This window comes from Atractosteus spatula, chromosome 1 (genome assembly GCF_055471065.1).
Source record: "Atractosteus spatula isolate fAtrSpa1 chromosome 1, fAtrSpa1.hap1, whole genome shotgun sequence".
Lineage (NCBI taxonomy): Eukaryota > Metazoa > Chordata > Actinopteri > Semionotiformes > Lepisosteidae > Atractosteus > Atractosteus spatula.
This window is the reverse complement of record NC_142706.1, coordinates 36729258-36749874: the sequence shown is the minus strand read 5'-3', so window position 1 is coordinate 36749874 and position 20617 is coordinate 36729258.

Sequence of the window (20617 nt, the reverse complement as noted above, 5' to 3'; positions counted from 1 at the left end):
CCTTACTAAATGATTTCTCTCTTAAAAGTAGATTTTTGTGCCCTGAATTATGATGATGGTGATTACTATTATTATTATTGGGCAGGATGGTTAGCACTTGAAGCTTACAACTCCAGTTACTTGTAAGAAGCTTACAACTACTATCTGAGTTAGGATGTTCCCCTGTGTTTACGCGGGTTTTCGCTGGGAACTCTGATTTCCTCCCACTGTCCAAAAACATACTTCTAGGTTGATTGGATTCTGTGAAAATTTCTACCGTTTGTGTGAATGGGTCTGTGTCTGTATCTACCCTGTGATGGACTGTGTTACTGTACATCCAGGGTGTATCCTGCCTTGCACCCATTGCTTGCCAGGCTAGGCTCCGGCTCCCCTGCGATCCCTTATTGGATAAAGCAGTTAGAAAATGGATGGATGGTTTCAAATTTTTAAACAAGGGAACTGAATAAAAGATCAATTTAGTTAAGACAAAATGTACTGAAAATTTAACTGTTCAGATCATGCTACTATATTTTTAGGTGTTAGTTTTAATCAAAACTAGATACTATCTTAAAATAAATATAGTTAATGCTCAAACTAAACACTTTTTGAGTGAGAAAATTTGAAAAACTAAAGATAAAACTAAAATATGCACAGACCTTTTCTGTTTAGTATTTATGAGGAGAAATACTAATAATATTTTAGTTACATTTTTAGTTTACCTCCTTTTAGTTGGGATCCAGAAATTCCTAGACGGTTTTGTAGTAAAAGATATTTGATTGTCCATACAGTGTTATACATGAGAGACTTTAATTCTAATGTAAAGAGAAAAGCTTTGTTTGTTATTGACTTATAATATAAAGAAACAAATCTGGAATTACCAATTACTTTACTTTTTCATGTGCCTGCAATCTGGTACTGATTCTGTTTACTGAAGCAACTCATCTCCTGGCACATAAGAACATGAAGACAACACATGCATGAACTTTTAAAAGATACATGTAAAGCCATTTGCATGAAAAGAGAGAGGAGAGATTGAGTTCTTACTGATCACACTGCAAGCTCCCAAGCCGAGCAAACTATCAAGTAACATCATGGATGCTCTGGAAGAATAATCTTTTTGGTGCTATGGATCACTAAGCTTCCAACAAACAGATTGGCAAGCAGTCTAAATGGCGCCCTTTCTGCTTTAAGGTTTCTAAAATTCATTAAATTTTGAGTTAGTTTGATACAGTAAATTATGTCTTTACTAAACAATATTGCCTGTTTTCCAGTAAATTTATTTCAAAAAGCAAGAAATTGACTTTATAACGCTCAAATTACCTGTTTTTAATATACTGTACAGCTGTCATGTTTTTAGGTATACATGCCTCTCAGTGTATTTACAAACTATATATATACAGTACTTTCAGACATGGAGCATTGTAGGAGTTCATCCTTGATAAACTGCATGGCTTTCTCTGTGGTAAACAGGGATTAGCATTTAAATGAAAATGTTTGGATGGGTTTTATAAGCCATAAACTTCAGACAGCTTCAGAGCTGTGGAAGTCAAATGTTACATTGAATTTTTATATGTATATTTGCAGCTGTGGCTAAGTGGAATTCCACAATGAAAAAAAAAAACTTCTGCTCTTGTCCTGATTCCCAAATAAATAAAATCTTTGTGGTTCACAGATCTAACCATGCTCTGTTAAATGCAGAACACAGAGAAAGCCAGGCCTTCCAAGTGAAACCTCTTGGAATTCAGTACTCTCAGAAAACTATTTTTCAATAAACAGTACTAAAATAAGAAAACCAATTTATAGTAGAAATTTCATATTCTAAATTTGACAGAGTATACAACTGAGAATCCATGTACCTGTATTATTAAGTACTTTAAGTATTTGTATTATTTTAATTATAAATATACATATAACTCCATTGGAAAGCAAGAAATAGTGATTTTGAAAAAGAATCCCAGAAAGTAATGGGGAATAGAACAGTACAGAAAAGAATATTATAGAAACAAGGTGGATACAGACACTCCACAGTAAAGATATCAGCAGCTATACAGTATGTCATAGGAAGATCTTTACTGTATTGTCATCAACCACCATAAGAATTTTTGATAAGCTTTTCCAGAAGATGGATGTATTAGCTAGATTGTCTAGGATAGATGAATTGTCTAAAGATGTGTCAGCATACACTCCTATGTCTTTTTCATAAACAGCTAATTTAGGTGTTGTGCATTTGATTTTGTATCATAGTTAAGGTTTTTGCTACCTATCTAGTTGTGAGAATTCACACAATCTTTTAAAAGACCCTTTGCTGCTTCTACAGTGTTTGCTCATCTGCCATTTTGGAATCACCTACAGATTTCAATGTTTTAACTATTATGGGATGATGGAAGGTGAAGACTAGATGAAGTTCTTGTCTGGACCACATTTCCCAGACAGCATATACCGATGGCCATAGTCACTTGACCAATTGGAGGTTTTAAATGATAAACTGTCAGCAGTTTTCCTGTCGTGCATTTTTAGCAGGTTAACAAACAGAATCAATTAAACTGTCATGTGAAATACCCATTACTCTTTTCTTAATTAATTTAAAATATTAACTAATGATAAAGGTTACTTTGGTTTAAAAACAGCTCTTTCTTGTTCCTTATGAACAGATGAGAATGTTTGCAAGTCTGAAGGATAATATAGTTAAGACAAATGTGTGTTTACTGTGCAGAAAATGCCATCCATTTTGTAGTTGGAATACACAAAGTGTATTGGGACTTGAAGCCTCACAAATGTTTACAAATCCGTCTTGGATCTGCGGTGCTGCATTTGAAGCTACTATGAAGAAAATGTGCATTTTCCTTAGGGCATCAATACAGGAGACAAAATGTAGATGTACTGTAACATATGACACTGAAGCACAGATAGTAATTAAGGACATGGAAATACCCTACACCTTCTTTGCAAAGAAGTTCAAAACAGTTCAATCAAAATGGAAAGTCCTGGCAACGATACTGTGAATGGTTCTTGCAGTAAGTCATCTCTTGAAAAGGCCAGTGGTTTTCTGGGTTACTACATCAATATTTCTGAATGATAACAAGGTGACATACAATACACTGCTCACTATACTCATGACTGCTAATAGGTGCTGGATTACCCACCTCATAGCCCTGATCAGTCACCCAGTGATTCCTTCAGACCAAGAAGTACAGAATCTGTCCTGCAGTCAGTGACATATAACAGATACTGTAGTTAAGTTTTGGCTCTGGGAACCTTACATGTTTGAAACTAGTAAAGCTTCAAAATCACATACACTATCTTGGGTGTTTGTCACATAAATGGAATGGATTTTCAGATATTACTTGGTCAAGATACAGAGCATGGTAGGATGTTATTCATGTTCCCAGAACATTTAAAGTTCACTTGTTGATCATCTCTAGGCTGGTTCAGGATTACCAAACTGAGCGGTGAAATTCGTCATCATCCTCTTCCAGTGTAAAGGCACAGGACTGACAGATTCTTATTGACCATCTCAAGGATCACATAGGTTTGCAAGTACTGCAATGAACACCTATTATATGCTAAACCAATCAAAGTAATGGATGCAATTAGGCATCTCTGAAGATTCAGATTTCAAAGTTAATATCCATATTATGGTATATACCAGTGACACTGGAACTTGCATGTGTTGTTTTCACATCATCATTCATCAGTCTGCCATTAATGATATTAGTCAGTTTGAAATTCAAATCCAATTAAATGTCTGTGGGATTTTTTTTGAAGATGTTTATCCAGTTGGCAATCATAATTTTCCAACATTGCTGACTTGACAGTGGGTTTGCAGGAAGAATGGATAAAAATTCCTTTGGCCTGTGTCTTCTCTGCTAGTCAATGCCATGTCAAGGCTCTTGGCAGTAAGACTAGATAGATGACACTGAACACTTTTCAGTGGAGGCTGACTTGATGGTGTCTTGTTGTGAAAATCCAACCATCCATTTTTTAACAAGATCTTCCAGGTTGTGTGGGAACCGGAGCCTACCCTGGCTAGCAAAGGACCCAAGGCAGGAAACAGCCTGGAAATGACAGCAGTCCATCACAGGACAGACACACAGACACACTCAAAGATAAGCAAACATTCTCACCTAGAGTCACGTTCCCAGACGCCAATTAACCTACCAGTATGTTTTTGGACTGCGGGAGGAAACCTGAGCATTTTCAGAGCTTTTTGGAGTGAAGCAAACCCATGCAAAAACAGGGAGACTATATAAACTCCATGCAGGGAGCATCCCAGGGTCAGAATTAAACCCAGGGCCCCAGCACTGCGAGGCAGCAATGCTAACCACTATGTCGCCCTATCAGGATACACATCTTTAAATAAATATTATATTAATGCAGTACATATTTGATGTGATTATTGCATTTATAAATTGTGTCAGTATATCTAGCCAAAGAAAAACATTCCTGTGTTGGAATAAATATACAGTATACACTGCATGTAGTTCATATAATCATGGATATAACAGTCCTTCATGAGTATCGTTGAAAATATATACATATGCATACTGACCAACTCAAAAAATCAGATGCATATACAATATGGTTTCACAGTGGAAAATACACAATAAAATTGACATAGATAATTAATGCTGTTTTGTGGTTTGAGCTGAATACTGAAATATTGTCGAAGACAGGAGATGACTGGAGCACAAAGTAAAGAATATAAACAATCTTCTTGGTAATAGTTCTTGGATACCAGAATAAGCCAGAAAGCTATTTATTGAAGAATTCAGCCTAACAAATATCTGAGACAGATCCAAACTTTTATGTAACTGAAGTGTAACATAATCACCACAACATTTAGGTTTGTATTAAAATTTTCATTTTTTAGTCCTTTTTCCCCAGACACAAATGAGTTGCACACCACACTAAATACGATTTGTCACTAAAGCCAGAAGGGCATTATTTAATGAAAGTGGGTGTATCTATATCATTTTTATTGTATCAAAAGTTTTTTTTAATACTGCTGCCTTTTGAATCCATCAAATACACATACAGTAACTACACATAAGGTTTGCCAAGTTACACAATGCCTCTTTGTCTTTATAAAGCTCTATGAGGTATGCCTGTTAAATCTATAAAATAAATGACTTCTATAAAAAAAAACTTAGTGGTCCATTATTTTAGGAAGATTAAATTTCATCAGCAGTTAGGAGGAAACTTGGGAAGCCCATGGATGAGCTCTTGGAAGACCTTTGCTTACATACTTACCCACCACTTATTGAATTATCAAAATGAACTATGGCGACTGGACTACAGCACGGAGTCTTTCAAAGTTTACAAATAATCCTAAAGCCACAGTGCTGGAGGGTGAGGAGGTCATTGATGTTTTAAGCAAAAACAGCAGTGAAAGAAACGAGGAAACAAAAGGCTATACGTGATGATGCACTTTACATGCAAAAACAGAGGAACCACTTCCTGCATAGCCTGGGAAGGGTTTAATTCCTCCGTGTGCCTCTGTCTCCATGTTCCTAGCTGGGAGTGCAATCAGTGTCTGGTCACACATGCATTGCAGATGCAGCCAAAATCTGGCTCACATTTCACTTTACAAATTGCGCCATAAACCAACACAATACAGAACGTTTTATAAGCCATTGAGAGCCACGTTGAAAAGACATTACATATCGCATATTATTTTTAAACTCACTGGGAGATAGTTTTCCCTCAAAAAACACTGAAACACATTGGCAAAATATTAGAAATATGACAACTTTGGAGCTTCCCTTTCGTTTAAATCAGGGATAAGGGGAAGATTGAGTTGCATTTGCCACAGATTTTCTATACGATTGAGATACTGGTATTGGAGTCTGAACACTGCTCCATGCTCCTCAAGCCAGCTATACTGTGCCTGTCACTGAATCTGACTGGGCATTTGAAATGTTTTGACTACAGATTGTGTTTAGAATCAAATATTATATTGCACTGCATGTGTCTAAAAGACAAGGCAAAAAAGACACTGCAGGACAAAAACTGTTTGTGTTTTAATTTTCAAGGTAGTCTAAGCATTCTTTGCATTTTAAATGTATTCCTGTGGTGCTGCTGAGAGAAAGTGCCATTTGTTCCTTTACAAAAAAAAAGCAGTGTGTCATAAAGACAGAGATTCACTAGATTTCATATCTGGGATGAGGTGCATTCCAAAATACCAGTACACAGATGGTGGGTTGAAGAATAGATGAATAAGAATGAATGAAATGAATGGGTTAGTGTGAGGAATGACTTGGATATAGATGAATTTCTTCATTACCAGTTTACTTACTGTATTTTCTCTCTCTTCTGTTCTATAAACAGTGTATATACACTATACTGTACATATGTGTATTAACTGAGAGTCTGAATTAATGCTTAGAGCTCATGACCCTTTTCAAGAGGCAGGGGGTCAAACCCCTGACATGTTATAGTGGGTATGTCTGTTGTCCCAGTCCCATAAATGGTGGATTACATATTCAGGTCCCTGCTTCATACACTGCTGTTGTACCTTAAGTTTTGTATTTTACCCCAGTTGCTCCAGTCAACCTAGATGTATAAATGGAGACCAACATTACTTTATGCAATCTTATGATGGACTAGAGGGGTCTTTTGCTTTCTTCTCTCAATAATGCCATGGAAACCAGGATAAGCTCTGGCCTGATGAACTTCTGTAGCTTCACTGTGGAAACTACCACAGAAGTATTTCCTACAGAAAATTTTACCTAACATTTTCCTGTGGTATGAGAAGCAGTAGTATAATATAGAAACCATTTTATAGTTTGAAAAGGAACTTCAGTTTTCACTTTTTGTTGCACTTTGTATCACCATGAATGTGGTGGCACTAAAATAATTCCCAGGGAAGCTAGTTTAAATGTGTGTTTATTTTTTTTATATTATACTTGATAAGTGTTGTTATGTCAAACTGAGCTTTGCTCCTGTGCATCATGCCGAATTAAATAAACTCCACTTTCTGTGAAATGTATCAAATATCTGAAATGTCAGAAGACTTGTTAAGTATCCAAATATTTTTTGTGGGTTAAAGGGTGACATGTGGTGTGAAACGAAATCAAAATGTGTCTGAACTACATGATATCGTATCTGTGACAAAAGTACAGCTGTGACAAATAGATTGGTTGCGTGGCTTTGTTACCACTTTGGATTTGAAGAAAAAATCCATCTTGTCTAAAACTTTGAAACAGAATGAAAACATGGGCTATGTATATTATTTTGCGTTTTGTGATTGTTCATGAAAAGCTGCTACTAAGTTGCTAGTCACCAAGAAATGTGTAATTTGCATATATTGTATTATCTAAGTGGTGCAGTGTTCCAGAGTCTTTAAATTTCATGTAATCTCAGAGCTCACTTGGATCTACAAAGAATATAGAAAATACCTGATCAGTCTACACAGGTTAGTCATGTAGCACACCTTCCCTAAGTGAGGTTTCAGGAATTTTGTAAAATTTTGAAATATCTTCTGTGAAACAAATGAAAATAGATCTGTAAAAAAATGGCAGGTCAAAGTTATCTAACGTTCAAGATTTCTACTTGTTCAGGGCAACTGAATTAGTCGAAATTGATTATATTCAATAATGATTGTTCTGAATGTTATTAGCCATTTGGAATAAGACTTTGTATATGTAGACTAAATCAATCCTCCTTCAAAATTGTTCTGAACAAGTTGCTACTGGATATGAAAAACACAGGTTCTGTGACCCAATACTAATTTTTGTCATAAATAATTAATTTAAGTACAGAAAACATAAGGGTCACATTTATTCACACCCCTGTAATCAATATTTTGTGAGCTCTACTCTAGCAGAGATCACGTTGTTCTGATGTTCAGTATTTTTCAGCATTTTGCTATTAAGTTCAGGCACTTCAGTATGAAAATATATGAACATTCTTCCATGTAGAATTGTTCTAAGTCCTTCAAACTCTTTTTGGTTTCTATTAGTGAACTGCCATCTTAAATTAGAATCACAAATGTTCGATTGGCTTGTGTATAAGGATTGAGATGGTCAGTTGAGAACATTAATTGTGTGTGCTTTTAACCATTCTTTTGTCGATTCGGCTGTATGCTCTGGATCACTGTCAGGCCAAATTGAGCTTCTTGGCAGTAAGAACCAGTTGTGAGACCAAAAGGTATGTATGTGTTGGAGTTAATGAATTCTCCTCTCTTAACAGGTGCCACATTCCTACGAGCACCTCTCACCACCAACACCTATGCACCAATGAATCAATTGTCATTCCTCATGCTCTTCCCTGTTCTTTGCCCGGTTCCATTTCTTCATCACGTACACCTCTGGGTCAAAGAACGTTGAATCTGATACCCTTTCCCACCTGCATGACCCTCCTGAGTCAGAGAAACCTCTTGAACCCATTATCCCACCCCACAAAATTATCCGATGTAGCATTGAAGATCTGGTTAGACGTTCACTGAATGATCAGCCTGTACCCCCCTAGTGTCCTCCGGACAAGGTCTTTGTAACCGACTGCATCCGCTCCAATGTTCTTCAATGGGGCTACGACTTCCACTTTGCCAGGAATCCCAGGGTTAAACGCACATTAGAATTAATCTCCTCACACTTCTGGTGGCCCTCCCTCAAGACCGACGTCAGCGAATATGTCAAAGCTTGCTCCACCTGTGCTAGGATCAAGACACCTCATCTTAATAAAGCTGGTCTCCTCCAACCCCTTCCTATACCCGAGCGTCCCTGTTCTCACATTGCCGTAGACTTTCTTACGGATCTCCCTAAGAGTCAAGGCAATTCTGTCATTTTGGTCATCATTGACAGATTTTCCAAGGCCGTCCATTTTGTTCCCCTTCCCTGTTTAATAACTGCCCAGGAAATGGCTGACGTCTTCATCCATCAGGTCTTAAGGTCAGACTTAACAGCATCCCGACAGACATAGTTTCAGACAGAGGCCCTCAGTTTACATCCCGCTTTCTGAGAGCTTTCTGCAGGGCACTAGGGACCTCTCTCACTACTGGATATCATCCTGAAACCAATGGCCAGACGTTGAGGCTGAATCTTTTGACCTACCTGCAAGTCTACATCTCTGCTTCCGAGGACGACTGGACTTCTCTACTGCCTTGGGCTGAATACACCAACAACTCCCTCTATTTCTCCTCCACCGGCTTGTCATCCTTTCTCTACTCCCTGGGATACCAACCCTCACTCCTCTCAAATACCATTCTTGACTTCGATATTCCCTCTGTCTGACAACACATTTTTTCCTTTTGGAAACTCTGGAAGAAGGCCCGGACCGCAATTTTGAAGACCTCCCAGCACTATAAGAAAGCGGCTGACCTCCACAGAAGACCCTCTCCCAGGCTCCAAAGGGAGCAGTTCATTTGGCTGTCGACCAGGAACATTCCTCTACGCCAACCCTCAATCAAGCTGGGTCCTCGTTTTATTGGTCCCTTCCAGGTTGTTTCCAGGATTACCCCATTCACTTACCATCTTGCTCTTCCCCAACCCTTCGTATTTACCCAACCTTTCACATATCACTCCCTAAACCGTACCACTGTTCCCCCCTCTCTAAACCTCAACCTTGGCCACCTCCAGCCCGACTCATCAATGGCTTGCCCACTTTAACCGTAAACAGGACTCTGGATACCCACTGTCACAGGGGACAACACCAGTACCTGGTGGACTGGGAAGGATATGGCCAAGAGGAAAGGTCCTGGATTCCCAAACAAAATATCTTGGATAAGACTCTCATTAAGGACTTCCACTATTCCCTTTCTGTTCCCCACTCTACGGCGTCAAAAGCCTCCAATCGGGGGGGGGGGGGGGGGGGTACTGTCATGAACCGCATTCCTACGAGCACCATTCACCGCCAACACCCGCGCACTAATTCATCAATTATCATTCCTCATGCTCTTCCCTATTTATACCCTCCCACTCCACTCAGTCCCCGCTCACTATTACGAATTACTCTTCAGCTTTCTCTGGTGCAAGCTACAATTCTCAACCTGATTTTTGGCTACCCGACCTTGTTTCCTCCTGCTTCGACTACACCTTGCCTCTCTTCTCGGATTTGGATACGCTTGACCTGACTCTTTTGGCTACCCGACCTAGTTCTTTTGTTTCGACTACGACTTTTGCCTTTTGCTTTTGGGATTTGGATGTCAATCGGTTGCAATACCTGCAGTCTCAGCACCACATAGGGTCCAACATGGTGCTCCTAACTCCATCTCTGACAACAGGTGCCCCATGAAGCATAGATGCAAAACAACCCAAAATTATAATAGACCCCCCCCCACACACACACACACACACAATATTTCACATTGAGCATGACTGTTTTCTCAACATGTGCTTAATGTCCAAAAAGCACAACTTTTCTTTCCTCTGATCATTGTAGTTACTGTGGAACACAAACAGGGAATCTTATGTGCTCAAGTAAAACATATCCTGCCAGTGACTGCAGGTTACAGGCAAAATCTCATAACTCCCTACAAAATGTGCATAAGTTCATAGTTGTTCTGGAGCACTTGTAGGACCCACAAAGCTGTATCTAATAATTTACTTTCTATGAAATGGTATGTCAACTTGAGTATGATGGTCCCTGCTAATATCTAGATTTATTATTATTGCTGTTATATGAATGATAATATATTTATATGTATGTTTTGTGAGAAATTACTTCACCTGTTTGAGAGACTCCATAAAGGGCTTCATATGCTGGGTAAAATATCCTCAAATGCCAGCACCAGTATGCCTGTCATTATTTCAATACTCAGAGCTTTCAATCAACATATTGAAGTAATTATATAGTTTCATTTTTAATGTGAGAGTTTGGTTTTGTGTCTCAGTACACATATTCATAGACATTAATCATCTTTAAAAAGTTCAGTGCAGTAACTAAATTGTGCATTTGTTGTTTGTGTATAGCTTTTGAGTGTACAAAGTGCCTTACAAAAGTATTCATTCCTTCAAAATTATGTCCCATTTTTGTAATTGCAAGTGAATATTTTAATCAAAACTCAAAATGAACACTTTCATGGTAGAATAAAATTAAATGACAGCCAAACTGGAAAGAAACACCAAAGTTGAATATTGTAAGAATTAGTTCAGATGGGTAGCAGCATCAGCATGCGTAAACTACAAAGGAACAAGTAATAGGTTTATTCCATGCTGAAAAGAGAAGAAAGGAAAAACAACATTTTGGCAGTGGAGCCTTCTTTTGGTGTAAGGCCTTCATTACGTTTCGGCTATGGAGCCTTCTTACACCCGAAGATGTCTCCACAGCCGAAACGTTGTGTGCCCTTTCTTCTCTTTTCAACATGGAATAAATCTATTACTTTTCTTATTGTAAGAATGTACTCCCCTGAGTCAAGACTCTAAGGAAGCACCTTTGGTAGCAATTACATGGTAAGCCCCTCCAGTGTAGCTTTGGCATTTCCTTTGGGTCTTCTAGAAATGTGAAATTTTATCTCAGTCTTATGTCTTTATCAACTTCAAGTTCAAGTTTATTGTCATTATACTCATACACAGGTATGTGGTATAACGAAATGCTATTTAGTTAGCTCTCAGATGGTAAGAAGTACAAAAAACAACAACAATACAATTGTATAAGAAAAGAAAGACAGAGACAATATGCAATGTGCAAAACAACAACAGGAAACAGGTAATGTGCAAAACAACATCAGTTGTGCAAAATCATACATTGACAGAATGAAATAAAAGAAAATTATGGGGAGTGAACTTCTTGACGTGAGGTAGAGATAGATTTCAATGTGTGTTTGTGTGTCTGAGTTTTGATAAAGAGAGAAGGCACTGTAAGGGATCAGATCGTGGGTGAGAGAGGCTGGGAGTTTAATAGTTTGATAGTATGTGGGTAAAAACTATCTCTGAGTCTCGTAGTCCGGGCCCGTTTTCCAGATAGTAGAGGGTCGAATAGTCTGTAGCTGGGGTGTGTGGGGTCTTTGATGATGCTTAGAGCTTTCCTCAAGCACCGTCTGTCATAAATGTCCAGGATAAATGGGAGAGCAACCCCAGTGATGGACTGGGCAGTTTTCACCACCCGCTGTAGGGCTTTGCGGTCAGCAATATTGCAGTTGCCATACCACACTGTGATGCAACCTGTCAGTATGCTTTCTGTAGTTCATCTGTAAAAGTTAGTGAGGATCTGAGGACATATCTTATCCTTCTTCAACCATCTCAGGAAGTACAGGCGCTGTTGCGCTTTCTTAATCAGACAAGTAGTGTTGAGAGACCATGTGAGGTCCTCGGTGATATGGACGCCAAGGAATTTGAAGTTACTGACCTTCCACTTCAATCCCATTGATGTGGATAGGGGCATGACGTTTTTACAATTTTCTGAAATCAAGATCAGCTCCTTGGTTTTGCTGATGTTGAGGGTGAGGTTGTTGTCTACACACCCTGACACCAGTGTCAGAGGGTGGTGTCAAGACCCAGTGCACTGCGTTTCTTGACTAGTTTCTCTGGAATGATGGTTTTAAAAGCTGAGCTGAAGTCGATGAATAGTAGTCTTGTGTAAGTGTTTTTTTTTATCCAGATGGGATAGGTCAGTATGTATGGCAATGGATATTGTGTCATCTGTGGACCTGTTGGGCCAGTAGGCGAATTGGTATGGGTCCAGTGTGTCTGGAATGGTGTCCTTAATGTGCCCCATGACCAGCCTCTCGAAACACTTCATGATAACAGCAGTTAGTGCCACCGGGCGGTAGTCATTAAGGCATGTTACTGTGGTGTTCTTTGGTACTGGGATGATGGTGGTTGTCCTGAAGCCGGTGGGGACTACAGCTTGGGCAGGGACATGTTGAAAATTTCTGTGAATACACCTGCCTGTTAATTGGCGCAGGCTCTGAGGACACGACTGGGTATGCCATCTCGTCCTGCAGCCTTGCGTGTGTTTTCTTTTTTTTGAGCAGAGTTCTCCTCACTTCATCTGCCGACAGTGAGAACACCTGGTCAGCTGCGGAGGGTGCTGCTCTGTTGACTGGTTCTTTGTTGCTGGCTTCAAACCGAGCATGAAAGGTGTTGAGCTCGTTAGGCAGGGAGGCATCATGGGCAGATGCACAGATGTTCTTCCTATTGTAGTGCACCGTGGGTCATCAGTGGTGAATGACCTCCAATTCCTGTTTGAGTGTATTTTTTGCATGTATAATACCATTCTTTAGATTGATCCTGGCTGACTTTAGTTCTGATTTATCGCCGGATTTGAATGCTGCATCCCTTGCTTTGATTAGGATGCGAACCTCATTGTTCATCCATGGGTTCTGGTTAGGAAAAGTTCTTTCTTTTGTGACATCATCAGCACATTTCCTGATGTAGCTAGTGACTGATGATGCATATTCCTCCAAATTCCTTTATCATACTGAAGTAGGATTTCCTATAAGACTTACCCAGTAAATACCCAGTATTTTTACATGTTGATTTTGTGATGTGCTGTGCTGGGTTTGCACCAGACATAATTATTTGCATTTAGACAAAAAAGTTGCTTTTTTTCTATCAGTCAACAAGACCTTCTGCCACATTTTTTTTGGAGTAACTACGATTGTTGACTAATGTATTGTTTCGCCCATCTCAGCCATTGAAATCTTCCAAAGTTACCTCACAGGAGCATCCCTGACCACTTTTCTCCTGAAACCACTTAACTAATTGTGTGATGTGTCAAAATAATTCTACTCTTACTAATAAACTTCAAAGTAATTTATGGTTGCCATAGCAAAGGATGTAAAAACTTATGTAATCAACATCTAGTTTTTGATTATTCTTTGTAGTTTTTATTGACATGTTACTTCTTTTACCAATGAAAGTGTTCAGATTAGGCATTAATGCTTTGCTTTCAAATATTTACTTTAAAAAATGTGGATACATCACTTGTGATTTAAGAAAATGGTACTTCATTGGAAGGGGGGGTGAATCCGTTAGCAAGACACTGAATATAGAGCTAAACTAACACTTTTTTGTTATGTTTTAAAATTCTACAAATTAAATACTAACTTAGTTGTTATTAGTGCTGTTTGCATTTTGACCTGTAAGAAGATCACATTTTCAGTTATTTCTTAGCTTCCAACAATAAACATGCTGTACAATGTGCTTGTCTAAATTAACTGTCAATATTTTAGTGTTCATCTGTCTTAGGTGCACATTGTTACACTAACACGTGGTCAGAACGTCTCCCAGCAAGATCCGTGCAGCATACAGAGGCTGGAGCAAAGGAGGCAGGGGCAAATTCCCAGAAAGAGCAAAGTAGTGAGTAGTGATGTGAGCCAGCTGGGGTAAAGTTATCATTAGAACTGAAGAAACATCCCTCATGTTAGAAAATGGGGAAACAATCTTTTATAATAGAGTTTCATTCAGCAAAACTTTAAAAAATAACAGAGCATTTCATAGCACTTAGCTCCTGACTACATCTCCATCTCACTAAAACACTAAAAAGTAAATAATTGAGCTTGCAGTTGTCATATATCCAGTTTAAAAACCATCAGTAATATTAACAGCCATTCATGTAAAGAGTATTATTAAACCTTTTCCACAAAGGATACATCCATCCATTTTCAAACCATTTTATCTAATTTAGGGTTGCAGAGCCTATCCTGGCAAAGGGCACAAGCAAGGGTACACCCTGGAGAGCACACCAGTCCACTACAGGGCACACACAGAGAGACAAAAACACGCACACACTCACACCAGGGCACATTTTCCTAGAAACCAACTAACATACCAGTATACCTTTGGGTTTATACATCTGGGTCCAGTCCAGCAGTGAAGCTCCACTCCTCTTTAGCCTCCGAAGCTTCAGCGTGTAGACTACGTCCATGGCGGTGGCAGTCATTCTCTTGGTGTGCTTGGTGTAGGTGACAGCGTCGTGGATGGTGTTCTCCAGGAACACCTTCAGCACCCTGCAGGTCTCCTCGTAGAACAGCCTGGAGATCCGCTTCACTCCGCTGTGGCGAGCCAGATGGGCAATGGCGGGCTTGGTGATTCCCTGGATGTTGGCGTGGAGAACCTTGCAGTGACGCTTTGCACCTCCTTTCCCAAGTCACTTTCTGCCTTTGCCCCTTGCAGACATCTTAAGGCGCTTGGCTGTGAACATAACACACTCTGCTGTGGACTGTGGGAGGAAACCAAAGCATATGGAGGGAACCCAAGCGAACATGAGGGGAACATGAAATTCCACACAAATAGCATTCCAGGGCCCAAGCATTGCAAGGCAGCAATGCTAACCTCTGTGATACCATACATCTGGCTGTGGTAACTTCCATCAGTGTCCTGCACTTGGTTATACACCCGGTTCATGAAGACCCTTCTTTGTATTTTAACCTTTTTATGTTTTACAAAACAACAAAATAGTATAACTGTTTACAATAGTATGCAAATAATATCATAAGAAAACTAAGCTAAAGTGAGCAAGGACTATGCAGGATGTTGTTGCACAGGAAACCAAGTGAGCAGGAATGGAGTTTGCCATATCAAAAATGCACATTTCTAGATACTGTTACCTCCTAATTAGAGGCAGAATTTAACAATTAAGAACAGATGACATGAGATTAAACCTCTAAATGGGGATTACTGCCACCTACTGATTTATGAGACCACTTCTTCCCCAAACCTGGTGTCCTTAAATGGGTGCCTTAGTGTGTCCAAAGCTGCTACAATGGGTGTGATGCCTTAGAAGGTGTCGAAACAAGGACCTGTCCCTACTGCACTAGAGCGACAATGATTTCTGAGATCCAATGTGGAATTATGGGGAAAATTTGGAGTTTATGTTTATTATCCAATGACATAATGCACACTGCACTGCAATCAAGAACCGCTTGCTTTACTTTTGTTTCACACCAGATTTCCCCTTTAAGCATGACATCTGATTGGGCAGAATATGAGAATGGAAGAAGGGAAAAATTCCACAATGACAGAGCTGGTCTTAACTATTATTTCGTTGCTTGGCATTAAAACAACAACATAACATAATTAAAAAAGAATAATGTTTTTACTATCTAATATAGACTTATCTATGATTTTAGAACAGAATATTGGTTTACTAATATCCAAGATGAGCACATAAAGTAGCAAAAGAAATATTTGACAGGATAATACATATTTTCTTAGGTATCTCAAAACATTTCCCATTTACAGTTTTCTTCACCACCTGTCTTAAATATCCCCCTCCTTCTTCATGTTCTTGATTTTCTTGTTGGATTCATGTAAAAAAAGAGCTAGAATAAACCTAATGAGATTTTTTAAATATTAAACTCCCTCTTTGATAGCACATTCTACCAAAAACATAAACTTGTGATTAATGTAAAAGTTTTTTTTCCATTACTTTAATAACTGGAAATTGAAAAATAAAGGTATAGCAACAAACAAGTTTACATAACAGTAACTAGGGATGCAATACAAATAGCTTTTTTTCAGTTTCTATAAAAAGGTAATTTGGAAATTATTTTTATACTGCAAGAATAATGTCGATGAACTGGTTTTGAAGCCAAACTGAATTGTCTCTAGTAGTCAAGTACTCTACAGAAGTATTCACAATCAAATATCCACATGAGAAATATAGTTAAGATTTCCTCATTATTAAAAAAATGCCATATATCTAAACTTTTTAAGCACATAAAACCGGGTAATATATTTAATACATGTATAAATATATATATTTCCACACTATATGTCATACTGGCATTGGGTTTTGGACATCAGTTTTGCTCCTGAATCCATTGTCCAAGGAAATGTATTCAGAATGACATCTGGCAATTTGATAAAATGTATTTAGTTTCTCAGGGGCAATTCCAACATGCACTCCCTAGGCGCCACAGTTTATGGCTTAAATATGACTTACATGTGGATTCGGAACTGCAAATAGAAAACAGCAGCCCTCTGACTTGTACATTAATGCAGCCCTTTCATCACCCAGTTACCCTTAAGCATCTCCTTTCCCGTTATAATTTACTTTAAATACACACATTAGTCTCATCAATAAAAACTAATGGCTCTTTATAAAACAGAGGTCTATTTCCAATTTAGTAATGAATGCCCTGTTTCCTGAACCTCTCTGAGTTGTTTTTAATCCTGGAGCACTTTTTCCTAACCACTGCCTTCAAAAACTTTACAAACAACATGCAAACTTGAACAAATGAAAGCCTGCAGCCCTGAAAATTGGCATTTATTTGCAAATTCCTTTTGATGCAGCTCGATTTCCCTATGATAAAAAAGAGAATTCTGGGTTTTATGGATAATCACATTAAGATTTTCAAAAATGAATACACCGGGTCCTAAACTAAATATGGAATCATAAGTTATACTGACCAAATGCTGGTGGTTTAGTTGCAATCAAATAGACCTCCCAATATACGTTTTAGTACTTCCTAAGCTGCTATAGTATATATTTTACACATGCAGGTCGAAGGCTACATAAATATAACATGGTTATTTCAACTGCTGCCTGCAGGCTAAATCAGGCCTTTGAATGTTGTTTCTGGGCCATTACTGACATAATGTCTCATTAACAGAGTCACAGAAGATATTGAAGAAGACATTATGCTTTTACTGTTTTTCAAAAAGTATTTCTTGCTTTCCTTGAAATACTTTAAAGGGTTAATTTGTATGTTCTTTCCTGACTTTCAAAAAATTGTGTTCTCCTGTCTATTGACGTTTATGTTTTAGAAAAAAATAGTTTGTCTTTTATTGCAGAATTTCATTTGGCTGATGCCGTCAAGCTGGACGAATTTAAAGATGTAATTTCAGAACTATATTATAATGTAATGCAATATTAGCATCACCTCATTAGTAATTGTATAAAAGCTTAAGAATTAGAGTGTAATTAATTGCATGATCAATGAATACAATAAAATATTGTTTTACAAAAAAGCACAATAAAACTGATAAAAAGCAGAGTTTTATATTTAGATGCAAAAAATGTATTAGTGTTTCAGGAGTTCTAATATATTAATGTCATTATCTACAGTATGTGGTCCAGAAGAATTAACCTGTTTTCTGCATGTTTGCAGTGTGTACCCCTGTATTTTTGTCTTAATGATGCTGATTTGTAATCTCACACTCAAGTGAAAATTTTTGTGAACCTTTTGAGATTAGAAACATGTCTGCTTCTTATTTGTGTGCTCCTCACGGTGAGACTGTCTCCCGCCTTCTGGACTTTGTAACCAACATGATGCTGATTACAGATCAAAGAGTGGTGCATCGCGCGTAGAAAAGTTTGAAATAAAGAGGAGGACTTCGATAAGAAAGTAAACTAGATGGTATCCTTTAAAAGAAAGCATTTAAATTAAGAGCTACAGCAACAAATCCTAGTGCAGAACATTTTCCCCTAAAAGGTTCTTTATATATCTTCTTAATATATCGGCAATGATATATTAATGATCTATTAGGCTTATCCACGTTAAGTTGTACCATTTTCTATTTGAGAAGTGTTTCCTAAAGCTTTGACAGCTCTGTTTATATTTCTATGTCCTTTGTTCAAAACTCATATTTTTGTAAGTTGTGCATTTGCCTAAGATTCTAATGCTTTATCATACAACACGTAATAACACCAATTCATAGTTTTTATCTGTTGTTTCATTATAAAGTAATTAGAAGGTTTATATATAGTATAATGCAACTGCATTATCATCTGTATGTCATGTTAGATTACAGCAACAATCAAATGAGTTAAAACAATAATGTAGCAATAATATCAAATAATTATAGATTTATTAATAATATTTAATTACACCTTTTTCACAATGTTATACCAAGAGATATTCAAAAATAATGATTGTATTTGCCGCACTTTAATACCTTATACTACAGTATATTAAAGACATTAAATATACTTGGAATAAATCTGACCTCATCCATCTTATTTAAAGAATTATAGGCTTAGTTATTTCAGCTTGACCTCATTCCTCATTAAATGCAGGATTAGTGTAATTGTTCTACACTAAACATTATCTAAGCCTTTCTTGTCCTTTTCATGTTGAAACTGTAACAGAAAATGAAGTCCAACATTCCTGAGAAGAATTATTAGCCTGATGTTGTACAATCAAGTGGATTTGCACAGCATAATTCTCAGAATATTTCCAAAACGTGTTGCAAGATTGTAATATATACTCCTGTTTTTCTGAATGTTTGAGTAAATAATAAGACTTGACTTTTGAATGTACATTATCTAGTTAAGGATCTTTCATATTTTGTCTAGATTAAACATTCCCATGACCTTTGTGCTTTTAATTCACAACATCTTCTTCCCTTTTAAGTTTATGGGCTTCCTCTTCTAAACGTTACTTAAATTGAAGCCACCTTTAACGACCAAGGAAACTTTGTTTGCGATAAAATTTGAAGAGTACAAATGTATCATTCTACTGTTAAGGTTGCATTCACATTTTTATATGCAAATATAACCCACCAAATATTTTTATAATAAAAAATATTATAAATTCCATCATGTATTTAACTGGTAAGACAATATGGTCTGAATTTAATTACTTAGCTATTTAATGTTGAAACTTATCCATTTTGCATATGTTTCATTTAATCATTTGCTGTACTGAAACACATGCAACCACTGTCCTGTTTGCACACTAGATATTACATGCAACCTCAATAATGTGCAAACCTTTTAAACTCATATAAGTATCTTGGAAAAAAAAAGATCTATTTTGATAATCATTCTACCATTAAATATATTAGCTACTGTATTTTATACACATACAAGAAAGTTATATGAATATTTACAATATATTTGAAAATATTTTAAACATTAAAAAGTATTGTCTTCCACATGGTCCAATGACTTCAAGTCCTCAAGATATTCTGCATTACAGTTTTCAGCAAATGTTCTCCTCAGACATACTGTAGGTTTTATTATGAATACATGTATTACAAAGTAAATGCTCTTTCTTTCTATATCAATAATATTATAAAATATGTTAAAGCTTTATTATATTAATGTGATACAAGTCTTAATAAGATTTTCAATACAATTTTTGTACTGTAGATAGTTACTAAGCACTTATAAGGGTCACATAAACTAGTTATCTACATGTTTTAGTTTTGTCTGTCATAAACTCAATGCCTTTAAATATTGCTTTGGTATTTTTTGGTATGACTTTCCTTCATTAAAAATTGTATTGTGTCTCTAATCCCAACAAAAATGCTAAATCTATATGCTTAACTGCAGTATTTATCATACTCTAGCTAGGTGGGCCAAAAAGGCTCCACTTTTTTGTAACCTTTCTTAACAGTGAGTTTAACAGTCAGTGAAGTGGCACAGAAATTGCACAGAAAGCTTATTTTAAAACTAGTAAGACAAAATAAAACAAATCAATGACTCTTGAGAGCACAAAACAGAAATGGTTTACATGCCAAAAATGTATGGGTGTTGCTATAGCAAAAAAAAAGTATATGTTTGAATTAATTACCTTATTTAGACCACTTTATGCAGCCAGTCAACATGTGACATCACAAAGATTTAAAAGGACACTGAAAATGAATATATCCAGAAATAGCATGCAACCAGAAGCTACAACAAAATACCAAATGCTCAAATTATCAGGACTCTTACTCTAGTCTGCTACATAACGTATTCAAAAGCTACTGGCAGAACATTTTCCCTAATTATGGATTATATATATATAATTACCCATTCTAACTGTCAT